The following is a 12,090-nucleotide window of genomic DNA, read 5'->3' as shown; positions in this document are numbered from 1 at the left end:
TTTATAGGCACCAAAAGACAGGCAGGGCAGGTGCTGCAGGCCTTGGCCAACCGCTACCCAACGCGGGCATGAAACCTTCTCCCAACACTCCAAGGAGGACCACCGGCCACCAGGCAGGACCCCCTCCTCACCACACACCTTGCCCAGTCAGGTTTTGGCAAACTGAAGACCATCCGTGGCAAGAAAACACCTTCCACAACACTCACCCGTTCTCTTGGTGGCATTTGAGGACCACGTCACGACCCACCTTCCCACCCCGTAGGAGCGTCATGAGCAACCACTCAACCAACCACTCAACCCAACCCATCAAATCCTTATTTGTCCACCAGACAGGACCCCTCCCCGCTGAACCAGTCAGCTTTTGGCAAACCAAAGACCACCCGTGGCAAGAAAACACCAGACGTGAAACTTTCTCCCAGCAGGCCCAGGAGGACCACTGGCCACCAGGCAGGACCCCTCCTTGCCGCAGACTTGCCCAGTCAGGTTTTGGCAAACTGAAGACCACCCATGGCAAGCAAACGCCTTCCACAACACTCACCCATTCTCTTGGTGGCATCTGAGGACCACGTCACGACCCACCTTCCCACCCCATAGAAGCGTCATGAGCAACCACCCAACCAACCACTCAACCCAAGCCATCAAATCCTTATTTGTCCACCAGAGAGGACCCCTCCTCGCTGCAGACCTTGCCCAGTCAGGTTTTATCAAAGCAAAGACCACCCGTGGCAAGAAAACACCTTCAATACGCTCACCCTGTTCTCTCGGTGGCACTTGAGGACCACGTCACGACCCACCTTCCCACCCCATAGGAACGTCACCAGCAACCTCTCAACCAACCACTCAACCCAACCCATCAAATCCTTATTTGTCCACCAGACAGGACCCCTCCCCGCTGAACCAGTCAGCTTTTGGCAAACCAAAGACCACCCGTGGCAAGAAAACACCAGACGTGAAACTTTCTCCCAGCAGGCCCAGGAGGACCCCTGGCCACCAGGCAGGACCCCTCCTTGCCGCAGACTTGCCCAGTCAGGTTTTGGCAAACTGAAGACCACCCATGGCAAGCAAACGCCTTCCACAACACTCACCCATTCTCTTGGTGGCATCTGAGGACCACGTCATGACCCACCTTCCCACCCCATAGGAGCGTCATGAGCAACCACCCAACCAACCACTCAACCCAAGCCATCAAATCCTTATTTGTCCACCAGAGAGGACCCCTCCTCGCCGCAGACCTTGCCCAGTCAGGTTTTATCAAAGCAAAGACCACCTGTGGCAAGAAAACACCCTCCACAACACTCATCCTGTTCTCTTGGTGGCATTTGAGGACCATGTCATGACTCACCTTCCCACCCCGTAGGAACATTGCCAGCAACCACTCAACCCAACCCATCAAATCCTTATTTTGGCACTCACCCACGGCACGGTTGGAAAAGTAGAAACCTCAGAAGAATATGGGAAGAGATTCGTGGCCGAGAACGTTGTTACCCCAGCGTTAGAGGAGATGTAAATTGGGGTGGTTTTTTTTTTCCACGCAACTTTAGGGATTCCAACCGTACTCCACGTCCCAGCTCCAGCCAAGCCCTGCCTGTTGTCCTGGACTCGAGTATTCAATTATTTATTTGCTAGGCAACAACATGACATCTTTCCTGGCACCGGTTCGCAGGCCAAGAGGCTGACGAAGCGGTAATTAGTGAGGAAGGTTTACTGGGGCTGTGAGCTCAACCTCCCGGCGAAGAGAAGTTGAAAGCCAAGAGCTTACACTCGGCCCGACACCAGCGAGTGAGGAAGACGACGTTGGAAACCAGCCATGATTTCGGGGGGGGGGGCACGCCAAAAAACCTCAGAAAAGGGCCACCAGACAGAGGCACCGGGGCCAGTCCTGAAGAGTTAAGGCAAATTTTAGCGAGAGCTGCAACCTCCATTGGGTGTCTGGTTGTCTCATGACTTACGTTATCTTTTCTGGATGGAGTTCAAAGGCGGGCCATAAAAAAAAAAAAAAAAAAAATAAGTGGCCCAGAAGTTGGCAAACACACCTTGGGATGGGCAACGTGTGAGCTGCTCCGCTCCGGAAAAGAAGTTTAGAGACACCAGGAGGTCTCTGTGCAACCCAAGATCAACCCAAAATGCGATTTCTTATGCTGTGGAGCACTTCACGTGGGGACCCACCTCGCAGGAATGACACATTTCGCCCCCAAAACAACCCCTAAAACTCATTCCGATGTGTCACAATTAAAACCAGGAGGGTGCCACAAGGTCTCATCACCCCACCAAAGCCCAGATTTAAGCCAAACCTTGGCATTGGCCAAGGGCTGAGTTTACTTCGGCCTCTTCAACCTCTTCATTTTATTTCCCAGGCTCCCATAGACCAACTGCTCCGGCTCTTTGCTCCTGCCTCTCATCCCCACATCCCAAAAAGGGTCATCCAGATGCTCTCTGGGAAGAGGTGGGACAGATGGCAGCATCTCAAGACCCTCACACACTCTTCACGACAAAGAATTCAAGACTTATTTAAGGGAGACTTTAAGGGTTGGGCTTGTAAACCCTGGAAACACCTACCAGAAGACTTCAAGGACCAATTTGGGGCAGGGGGGAGGGTGGTGGTGGTGTCTCCCTGGTCATGGGGCTGTAAAAACGCCACCTGGGATGACTCACACCAAGACAAACGTACGGACTCAACCAACAGTTGAGCAACAGCAGAAGTTGGTCTTCAGAAACCCCCGTTTAAGAGACCAACACTCCCTTCGTGCAAGCCTCAAACGCCGCTTCCCTTCTCCACCTCATTGCTCATTGGCGACACATGGCTCAAAAATGGCAATTATTGGAGTTTTTGGACACCAACTCGGAAGCATCCACCAGCTCCATCCAAAACCCAACACCCTGATTTGGGGCCTCCACCAGCTCCATCCAAAACCCAACACCCCATTTCAGGGCCATCCACCGGCTCCACCCAAAAATTCAACATCCCAATTCGGGGGCATCCACCAGCTTCATCCAACATTCCGATTCGGGGCCACCCACCAGATCTACCCAAATCCCAACACCCCAATTCAGGGCCATCCACTGGCTCCACCCAAAACCCAACACCCCAGTTCGGTGGCATCCACCGGCTCCATCCAAAACCCAACACCCTGATTCAGGGTCACCCACCAGCTCCATCCAACAGCCCAATTTGGGGGTGTCCACCAGGTCCACGCCTCTGTGCATCCCTGGACCGGGACATCCATCCACCACCGGGGTTTATGGATTTCTACCTCACATCTGAGGTGCCACCAGGGCTTCTCCAGCCTCTTCCTCCTTATCTCCATCCGCCCCACGGCGGTTGGGTGATTTAAGCACCTTTATTTAAGCGGACTTTGCTCTTCCCAGAGAAGAAAAACCACCTTTGGCCTCTTCCAGATCCTGCGAAAGGATCTGCGGGACTTTGGGAGGAGGGAAGAGGGTTGGGACAGTCCCAGCTGAGCCTTCATGCACCACCTCCCGGGTCCCCACAGTGAGGACGGGCACGGTTTTGGGGTGAAAACCACCCCCTGGAGAAGTTCTGGGGTGAGGAAGGAGCTGGAGAAGGTGGCAACGTGGACCAGGAGCCAGCCTGAGGCGTGGTGATTTGTCACTGGTGCCACCAACCCCAAAATGACCCAAATTCAGGCAATTTCATCCCGGTGATTCCCTCCCCCGTTTTGCAGGACACCCTTAGAAAAGCCCCTTCGGCGTCTAACGAGCTTTGCCTTAATGACGATGAAGGTGGCAACATCTCAGGGGCCAGGACCAAGGGCATCCACGAGGACACGCTCCGTGAAGGTGCGAGAACAGATGCTGGGACCTCCCACCACCACCAATCCCGCTGGATTTCTCCCCATTTTGCAAGGGCAGCGAAGGGCGCAACCCGGATCCCTCCCTCCGTGGCAGTGGGATTTTTCCAGGGGAAACCGAGTCACGAATGAAGCCCTGACACTGGAAATTATCCCTTTTTAAGATAATTCAAGCCAGATAATTAATCACCCTCCAGGCACCCCCAAACCCAGGCTCTTCCCAGCACCGCGGAGCGGGATGAGGCCGAAGGGATGAGCGTCGTTATTCCCCAACGACAATTAACACCCAAATTACTGCCAACCCAAGGACGGGTTGTCCCCAAAGCACTCCAGGCTGGAGACACGGATGGGGACAACTTCCCAACACAGGGAGCACCAGCAACGCCACCCCCCTCACCCCCCCCCCCCGCCCCACGTGGCATATTTCTGCCGTTTAATTCTTTTCCGAGAGTGTATTTGGAAGGAAAAAAAAAATACCTACAACTGGGATAAACCTTTCCCCGGGGTCGTTCCCCACGTGGGCAGGGGGTTCCTCCACCCCGGGAATGCCACATCCTGCCCTTCCACTTCCCGACGGCATCGGGAACGGGAGCGAACGCGGCTCCGAGCATTCTTCCCCTGGCTCAGGTGGGCTCTTGAGTTTCATTCCAATAGTTGAGGGGGGGGGGTGGGGGGTGGAACCAAACCCCACAAAACTCTATAAAAATATATATTTAAAATAATGGGGTGGTGCAGGTGGATGCGGGAGAGGGGAAGGGATCTCCGAGCCTCGGGATCGGCCTTTCCCGGGAATGATCTCGACTTGGGAGAGCTCCTTAAAGGGTGCTGGGAGGGAGGAATCCAAAGAGGCTCTTGGCCCCGTGAGAGCCGGAGGGGGAAGGGGAGAAGGGGGGGTGGGAGGGGGGCAAAAGAAGGGATTAAAAAGAAAGGAGAAGGGAAGGGAAGGCGGGGGGGGGGGGGGTGGAAATAGGTGAAGAAAACAAAGGCTGAGCCTCAGCCCCCGGCCACATCCAGCCCATCTTGGGCATTGTCCTCGCTGTCAGCCCCGTATAAATTAAACCACCCCCACCCCCCCTACCCCCCCACCAGCTTCTGACGGGGGCCAGCGTCTCCCCGACCTCCTTCCCCCGGCACCGACTGAACAGAGCGGGGGGGAAAAAAGAATCGGGAAAAACTTCTCCACCTCCAGCTTCCCGAGAAACCCCACTGGCCAACGCTGCAAAAGCTCGAGCATCCTTTTGGGGGAGCTCAAAAGGGGGGATTCCCCCCAAAATTGGAGGGTTTTTTTTGGGGGGGGGGAGGTGGTGGGATGGAATTTGGTCCTTCCAAGGATGAGGGGGTGCCAAAAAAGCCCCCAGGCTCTGGTTTTCCACCAGCCCCTCTACAGAAGGGGGGATTTCTCCCCCCAAAAAAGACCCGGTGGATTTATTTAATCACCCGGATCCTAAAAAAAAAACAAAACAAAACAAAAAAGACAAAAACAAACCAACCCTGTTTCTTCCCCCCCGTGAAAAATCACTTCCTGGTGACCACAATCAAAATAACCCTAAAAAGCTCAAAATCGGGAATAAATGACACCGTGGCCGGGTTTCGGCACCGGGAAAGCCCTGGGGTTCCCATGGTGGGTCGTTGAAGTAATTTGGGATGAAAACGCTCCTTTTTAGCTAAAGGAAACTGAGCTGTTTGTACCTGAATTGGGCGTTCTTCCCAGTTGTCCCAGTTTGGCACATGGGCAAACCCGGGTTTGGGTTTTCCAGTTCAGTTCCTGCAGAACTGGGGGGTTTTAAACAGCCAAACTAAACCTCGGTGGGGATCTTGGTGACACCCCAGAGCAGGGTGGCCCCAAATTGGGGACCTTGGTGACACCCCAGAGCAGGACATCCCCAAAGTGGGGACATTGGTGACACCCCATACTGCCACAACAGCCCCAGAGCAGGGTGTCTCCAAACTGGGGACCCGGGTGACACCCCAGAGCAGGACGTCCCCAAACTAGGGACCTTGGTGACACCCCACACTGCCACAGCAGCCCCAGAGCAGGGTGTCTCCAAACTGGGGACCTGGGTGACACCCCAAAGCAGGATGCCCCCGAACTGGGGACCTGAGTGACACCTCAGAGCAAGGTGGCCCCAAACTGGGGACCTTGGTGACACCCCAGAGCAGGACGTCCGCAAACTAGGGACCTTGGTGACACCCCACACTGCCACAGCAGCCCCAGAGCAGGACGTCCCCAAACTAGGGACCTTGGTGACACCCCAAAGCAGGACGCCCGCGAACTGGGGACCTGAGTGACACCTCAGAGCAAGGTGGCTCCAAATTGGGGACCTTGGTGACACCCCACGCTGCCACAGCAGCCCCAGAGCAGGACGTCCCTGTACTGGGGACTGGGGACGTGGCACTCAACCCCCATCAACCTCCAGCCAAAAAATGGGGGTACAGTTGGGGGCTGGGAAATCCTCTCCCCCCTCCTCTCCCCCCCGGCAGCAGCTCCTTCCTTCCTTCCCCATCGGCTCTGGGGTCATTTTGCCACGACGAGGCCGTTGGAGGCACCAGAAGAACCCCAAAACCCTGAGGTTGGTGGCACCACAAGCATTTGTGGGGGGGGTCTTCCCACCCCACCAGACCCCTAGACCGACGTGCCAGTCTCAGCCTCCATTTTGGGCCATTTTACCTGGGTTTTTTTCAAGCCCAGAAGTGCCCAGCCCCTCCAGTTGCATCCCCATGAGCAGGGCTGAAGCTGGGTCCACCCAAAGCACCCCAAGACCCCAACTGAGCCCCCACCACCCATCCAGAGCCGAGGTTGGACACCTGGATGGAGACGTTCTCCATCTCCCGACGCAGCCCTTGCTATTTTTTGGGGCACCCTCCTTCTTTAAACACCCATGTCCATCCCCTGGAGCTAATTTTCCACCTGTTGACCACCTTGAAGAGAGCTTTCCAGATGCAACGTGGTCCTTCCCCACCCACCTCGTGGTGGGTAAATAGCAGCAGGGTCACCACCGGTGACCCACCACACGGGTCACCGGCACCAGGAGATAAGGTTTTAAGTCAACTGGTGACTGTGGAGATGCACAAACTCATCACAGGGATGTGGCGTTGAAGAGGAACCACTTCCAGCTGGAGAAAAAGCTACCCACCAGCCAGGGGACAATTAAGGAGGCAAATCACCAGCCAGTGGTGGAACCCGTGGCCACCACCCACCTCGTTTTCCAGCGAGGACAGGGAAGGACAGGAAGGTTGGAAACACATGGAGGGGTTTGGGTAGGACTGGGGATGGTGGAGGGACCTATCGACATTGAAAGGATAGAGAAGTTGAGGTGGGAGAGGACAGACACCAGACAACCAGGGATCTCCAGACAAGCGGACAACTGCGCTCGATAGATGAGGAAATGGCCAAAGAGCCACCTACAAAGACTTAAGAGTCAACATCTCAAGGCCCAAGTGGAAACCAGTAACAATCAGAGTCCCTCAAGGGTCCATACTGGGACCAACGCTAGTTATTATCTCCACCAATAACATGGATTCAGCAAGTTTGTAGGGGACACCAAACTGAGTTGACACCTTGAGGGAAGGGATGTCATCCAGAAGGACCTTGAAAGGCCAGGTGGCATCTTGATGGGCCAAGAAGTAGGCCAAGGTGAACTTCATGAAGTTCAACCAGGCCAACGTGAACCTCATGAAGTTCAACCCAGGTCCTGCACATGGGTTAGGACAATCCCCCAGTATCAAGCTGGGGGATTGAGAACAGCCCAGTGGAGAAGAACCTGTTAGAGCAGGTCCAGAGGAGGCCACAAAGGTGATCCGAGAGCTGCAGCACCTCCCCGATAAAGAAAGGTTGATAAGAGTTGGGGTTCTCCAGCCTGGAGAAGTGAAGGCTCTGGGGAGACCTTCTCATGGCTTATGTCGGGGGCTCACCAAGACCTGTAGGACAAGGGACAATGGTCCTAAACTGGGAGAGGGTAGATTTAGATAGGACCTAAGGATGAAATATTCTATGATGAAGGTGGTGAGACGCTGGCCCAAGTTGTCCTGAGAAGTTACGGACGCTCCATCGTTGGAAGTGTTGAAGATCAGAGTGGAAGGAGGTCTGAGCAACCTCATCTGGTGGAAGATGTCCCCGTCCACAGCAAGGAGTTGGACTAGATGGTCTATGCCAAGGGGGATCAGGGGTCTCCAGCACAAACCATTTTATGAAAACCTCCTCACTCGCCCAAGAGACCTTGGAGGAGAGATTCTCCAGAGCCAAGCCCCAGCAGGACCCAAGAGGGTCTCTCATGGATGACAAAGATCCTCCACCCCACAACAGGACATCCCCTCCAAGAGCAGCCAGAGCTTTCATGACGCCAAGGACATCCCAGTATAACTCCACACCAGCACTGGGGACCAACCAGTCCTTGCTGGGGCTCCTCATCGCCCATCACCCACACCGGTGGGGAAGAGGACCAGGCCTTCCCCCTCGGCAGCGCCGGAGGAAGGTTTCTGGTTGAAGAAGCGGGGAATTGTGCGAGGCCAGACGCAGGTGACACCATTTCGCCCCGTTTCACAGCCGCGGTTTCACCAGCAACATCAAAACCACGTGTCAACGCCGTCATGACGCAGGCACCTCCCGACGCAGCACCGGCTCCACACCAGTATGTGGTCGAGCACAACCACCCTTCTGGGGTCCCAACAACATGCCAAGGGGATGAGGAGCCTCCAAAAAGCCACTGCCTTGACCCACCACCGGGTTTCGTCCCCGTCTGTGGTGCCAAAGCCGGTTGGCGGCACGACGGCATCGGGACGCCGGCACGGCATTCGCACCCCCCTTTCTCCTTCCATCAAACCACAGGTTTCTCACCGTACGGGTCCCGTTTCACCGCGAGACGTTAAGAGTTGAGGAACATCTCCAAGGCCGAGAGATCAAACGCCTGCCCAAACCGCCACGGTGCGACCATCAGAACCAACACAATCGACCCGAGCGTCACCGGCCACGCACAGAGCACCGGGAGACACCCCCGTCCCCCAAGAAGCCACCCCAACGGCGCCAACCGGGGACTTACCGGCCACGTCGTGCGCTTCCAGGGCAACGTCAGGCTCCTGACGTGAGAGGGAGGAGAAGAAATCGGGGTCCTCTTGCAACGGGCGCAGTTCGGGGCCAGAGGGTCCCTTCCCCTCCCTGCTCATCGTCCCCAGACCCTCGGCGGCGTAAAAAGCCTCTTCCTCCAGCTCCCTCTCCGTTTCCACCGCCGTCCCAGATAAAGCCGGGTTCTCCAGGGGCTTTTTCGCATCTTGAAGGAAAGCAGCTCTTCGTTCTTCACCTTGGGGGCCCTCAAGGGCAGGAAAAGTCTCTTGGTTGGGCTCCGGTGGCATTAACAGGGCTCTGCCTCCATCTCCTTGGCGCTCTGAGAAATTGGGGACAGCTTTCTCCATCCCTCGCCGATTGTGCTGTGTCACTCGGTAAAAAACACCGCGCCGGCACTCGGGAGGGTTGGCGGCCGGGGACTGCCGGCAAAATCTACAAGAAATAAAGAGATAAAAAGAGGAGAAAATGAGAAAAAGAGGCTGGATTTTTGCAGAGACGGAAGAGAAACGCGCCGGGGAAAACCCTCATCGCGGACACCAAAGCGCCACGGAGTTTGGGCAAGACATCGGATCCCACCGCTCATCCCTCAGGAAAATGGGCGCTGCCGGCAGTTGACGCGCTGCCGGGTCCCTGCCGGAGTCGACGAACCCCAAAAAGTGCCGCTTCTCCCCAATACAGAGCTTCCCCCCCCCCCCCCCCGCCCACTTCCCCACCGCGATTTGCCGAGAAAACAGCTCAGGACCCCGCGGGCCCCTTCCATCCCCTGCCGCGCACCCCCTAAAAAAACCCTAATCATCCTCAAATTGATTATTTCTCCCCCAAAAAGTCAAGCCCCACGACGCGGCGCTGGGAAAGGTGCCAGCTTGCACCCCCGGGAGCTCTTGCACCCCAAAAAATGGGGTGGCCGCCCCCAAATCCGGGACGTACGGGGGGGATTTGGGGATGCTGAGCTGCATCCTTCCCCCGTAAGCGGATGGGATAAAGCGGTACCTTCACATTGGGGGATCCCTCGAAGGGTTGGGGGACCCCTTAAAGGGCTTGGGGACCCCTCGAAGGACTTGGGGACCCCTCGGGGTCAACCAGGTACCGGCCACCCAAGTGTGGAACCCCCTGAAAAATAAACCATGGCCCCAAAACACCTTCCAGCACCCCACGCCGCTGCAAGTTAAAGGGGGGGAAAAAATCAAATCACGGGGAGAAATAAAAAGAGAGGGCTCAGGATCCTGGAGATGCCAGGTCGAATCCTGATCCGGGCGGGAAAAATAAGAGGGAAATGGAGCTAAAAAGCCGAGCTTATCAGTTCCGCTGGAGGATAAAGGCACAGGAGGAGAGCGAAGGAGCTAAATTTACCCCGGCGAAGAAGGAGAAGGCAGAGAAGAGACTATAAATACCTTCAAGGTAAGAATGCAAATGAAGAGGGAATTATTCGAGCTGGCGCAAGATATTTCCCCGCCCCGGGGCCGAGGGAGGAGAACCAGGGAGCGAACCCCGACGGAGCAAACCCCGGACACCCGGCAGCCACCTCCAAATCTCACCCACCCCGAAGCAGCAGCCGGTGCCCGTCGCTTCCCTGGAGCCACCGGCAAGTTAAGTTTGCCCCAAAGTGGTGAAAATAGATTAAATAAATTTAAAAATCCCGTCGGCTCCGGCGTCTTCCTTCCGTGAGGACGGGTGGCTCCGGCAGGCTCCAGTTTGTAGGGAAATTCCTCCCGTGTCACCCCAAAATGGCCCACGACGCTCCCACATCTCACATCCCCCCAAAGTCCCTGAGGGTTTTTTTGGGGAGAAACCCCCAAATTTGCGGATTTTTAGGGGTGTGGCGCAGTAGCAGCGTGGTGCGGGTAGGCCGGGATGAGGGATGCTCCGGTGGGATGAAGGATGCTCTGGTGGGATGAACCCACCCGCTCTCCCCACACCCGTTTACCGGGAGGGACCAGCAGATGGTGGCATCATTTTTAACCAGAATTTGGCTTCAATTGGGTCAGAAACACACAGAATTCCCTTTTTACTGCTTCTCCCACAGTGCCGCGGTGGCTTATCCATCGTGCCGGCAAGGGACGTCGGGGAAAGCTCCGCATGGAGCGGTGCCGGCAGGACGGGAGCCCGGCAGCCGGCCCAGTGACAGCGTTTCTCCCGGTGTTTCCTGGCGTGCCCTCAAACGGCCAGGATTTGCCCCAAAATAGCAGGGGGACGGGCAGAGGGATGTGGATCCAGGTGGGGGGGAAAAGCCATCGCAGAGTTTTACCTTTTTAATTTCAGCCGTGTCTCAGCCCAACCGGAGACGCCGGCGCTTCCCTGCGCCGGAGGGATCCGTCCGGGCGAAAATAAGTGAAAACAACCCACAAAATGGGGCTTATTTTTAAAAACTGCGGGGTTTTTTGGGGATGTGGGTTTGATTCCAGCCAACTCCAGGGCAGAACCCGCAGGCCCCACGGGCGATAAATGGCAGCGTCCCTTCGGTGCCGCGGTCCCAACCTTTGCTCACCAAAACCGTGCCAAAACCCCCCAAAACGACACCAAAATCCCCCAGCATCACCCACCGGCACTGACCCACCAAAGCACAGCCGAGGAGGGGGGGGGGGGGGGACATCAGTGCCGCATCCCCCACTTTGCCCACCAAAAAACCACATTTTTCCAAGTTCTCCCCTTTTTTCCCCCCCTCTTCCCAAATCCGCACCCATCTGGCTGCGCTCCCTAAAAACCCACCGTCTCCTCCAAAACCCGCTCGGGTCAAGCTCACCGAGGCGGGGGGTGGTGGTGGTGGGGGGGAACCAAACCAAAAGGAGGGTTTTTTTTTTTTCCCTAAAAAAAAAAAAAAACCAAACCAAAAAAACCCACCCGAGCGCTCACCGTGAAGTTTAAAAAGCCGCTTCCCAAGCTCCGCTGGCTTCCCTGCTCGCTCCCAGGGAGTGCGGGAACCCTTCCCCCCAGCCCATCGCCCCAGAGCCATGCGAAAAGGCGGAGCAGAATTGGGACAATTTAAATGCTAAACCGGTTAAGTGGGGACAATCGCTGCCTTCCCTTGGAAGTCAAGAGGAAAAGGGGGCCTTTCCCCAGGCCAAACGCCCCCCTTGGCTCCGAAGCCTTCCCAACCCTCCATGGGGTTGGTTTTTGTTTTTGTTTTTTTTTACCCTCCGTGGGGTGTTTTTCCCCCTCCGTGGGGTGTTTTTCCCCCTTGCTGGAAGAGCAGGACCACGAGGAAGGAGGACAGTGCCGGTTTTT

At 56.1% G+C, this 12,090-nt stretch overlaps 1 protein-coding gene across 1 annotated transcript in view; it reads right to left on the bottom strand.

The window, feature by feature from the left end:
- The window catches only part of WIZ (WIZ zinc finger), a 50,893-nt gene extending 42,028 nt beyond the window's left edge, over nucleotides 1-8,865 (bottom strand). Inside the window, 1 exon segment of the mRNA XM_074165129.1 lies at nucleotides 8,846-8,865. The gene's annotated coding sequence lies outside the window, so the exon portion shown is untranslated.
- Between the last annotated feature and the right edge of the window lie 3,225 nt (nucleotides 8,866-12,090).

The sequence above is a fragment of the Numenius arquata genome, chromosome 33 (genome assembly GCF_964106895.1).
Source record: "Numenius arquata chromosome 33, bNumArq3.hap1.1, whole genome shotgun sequence".
NCBI classification, from domain to species: domain Eukaryota; kingdom Metazoa; phylum Chordata; class Aves; order Charadriiformes; family Scolopacidae; genus Numenius; species Numenius arquata.
Note: the sequence above shows the minus strand (reverse complement) of the source record. Positions and strands in the feature narration are given on the sequence as shown.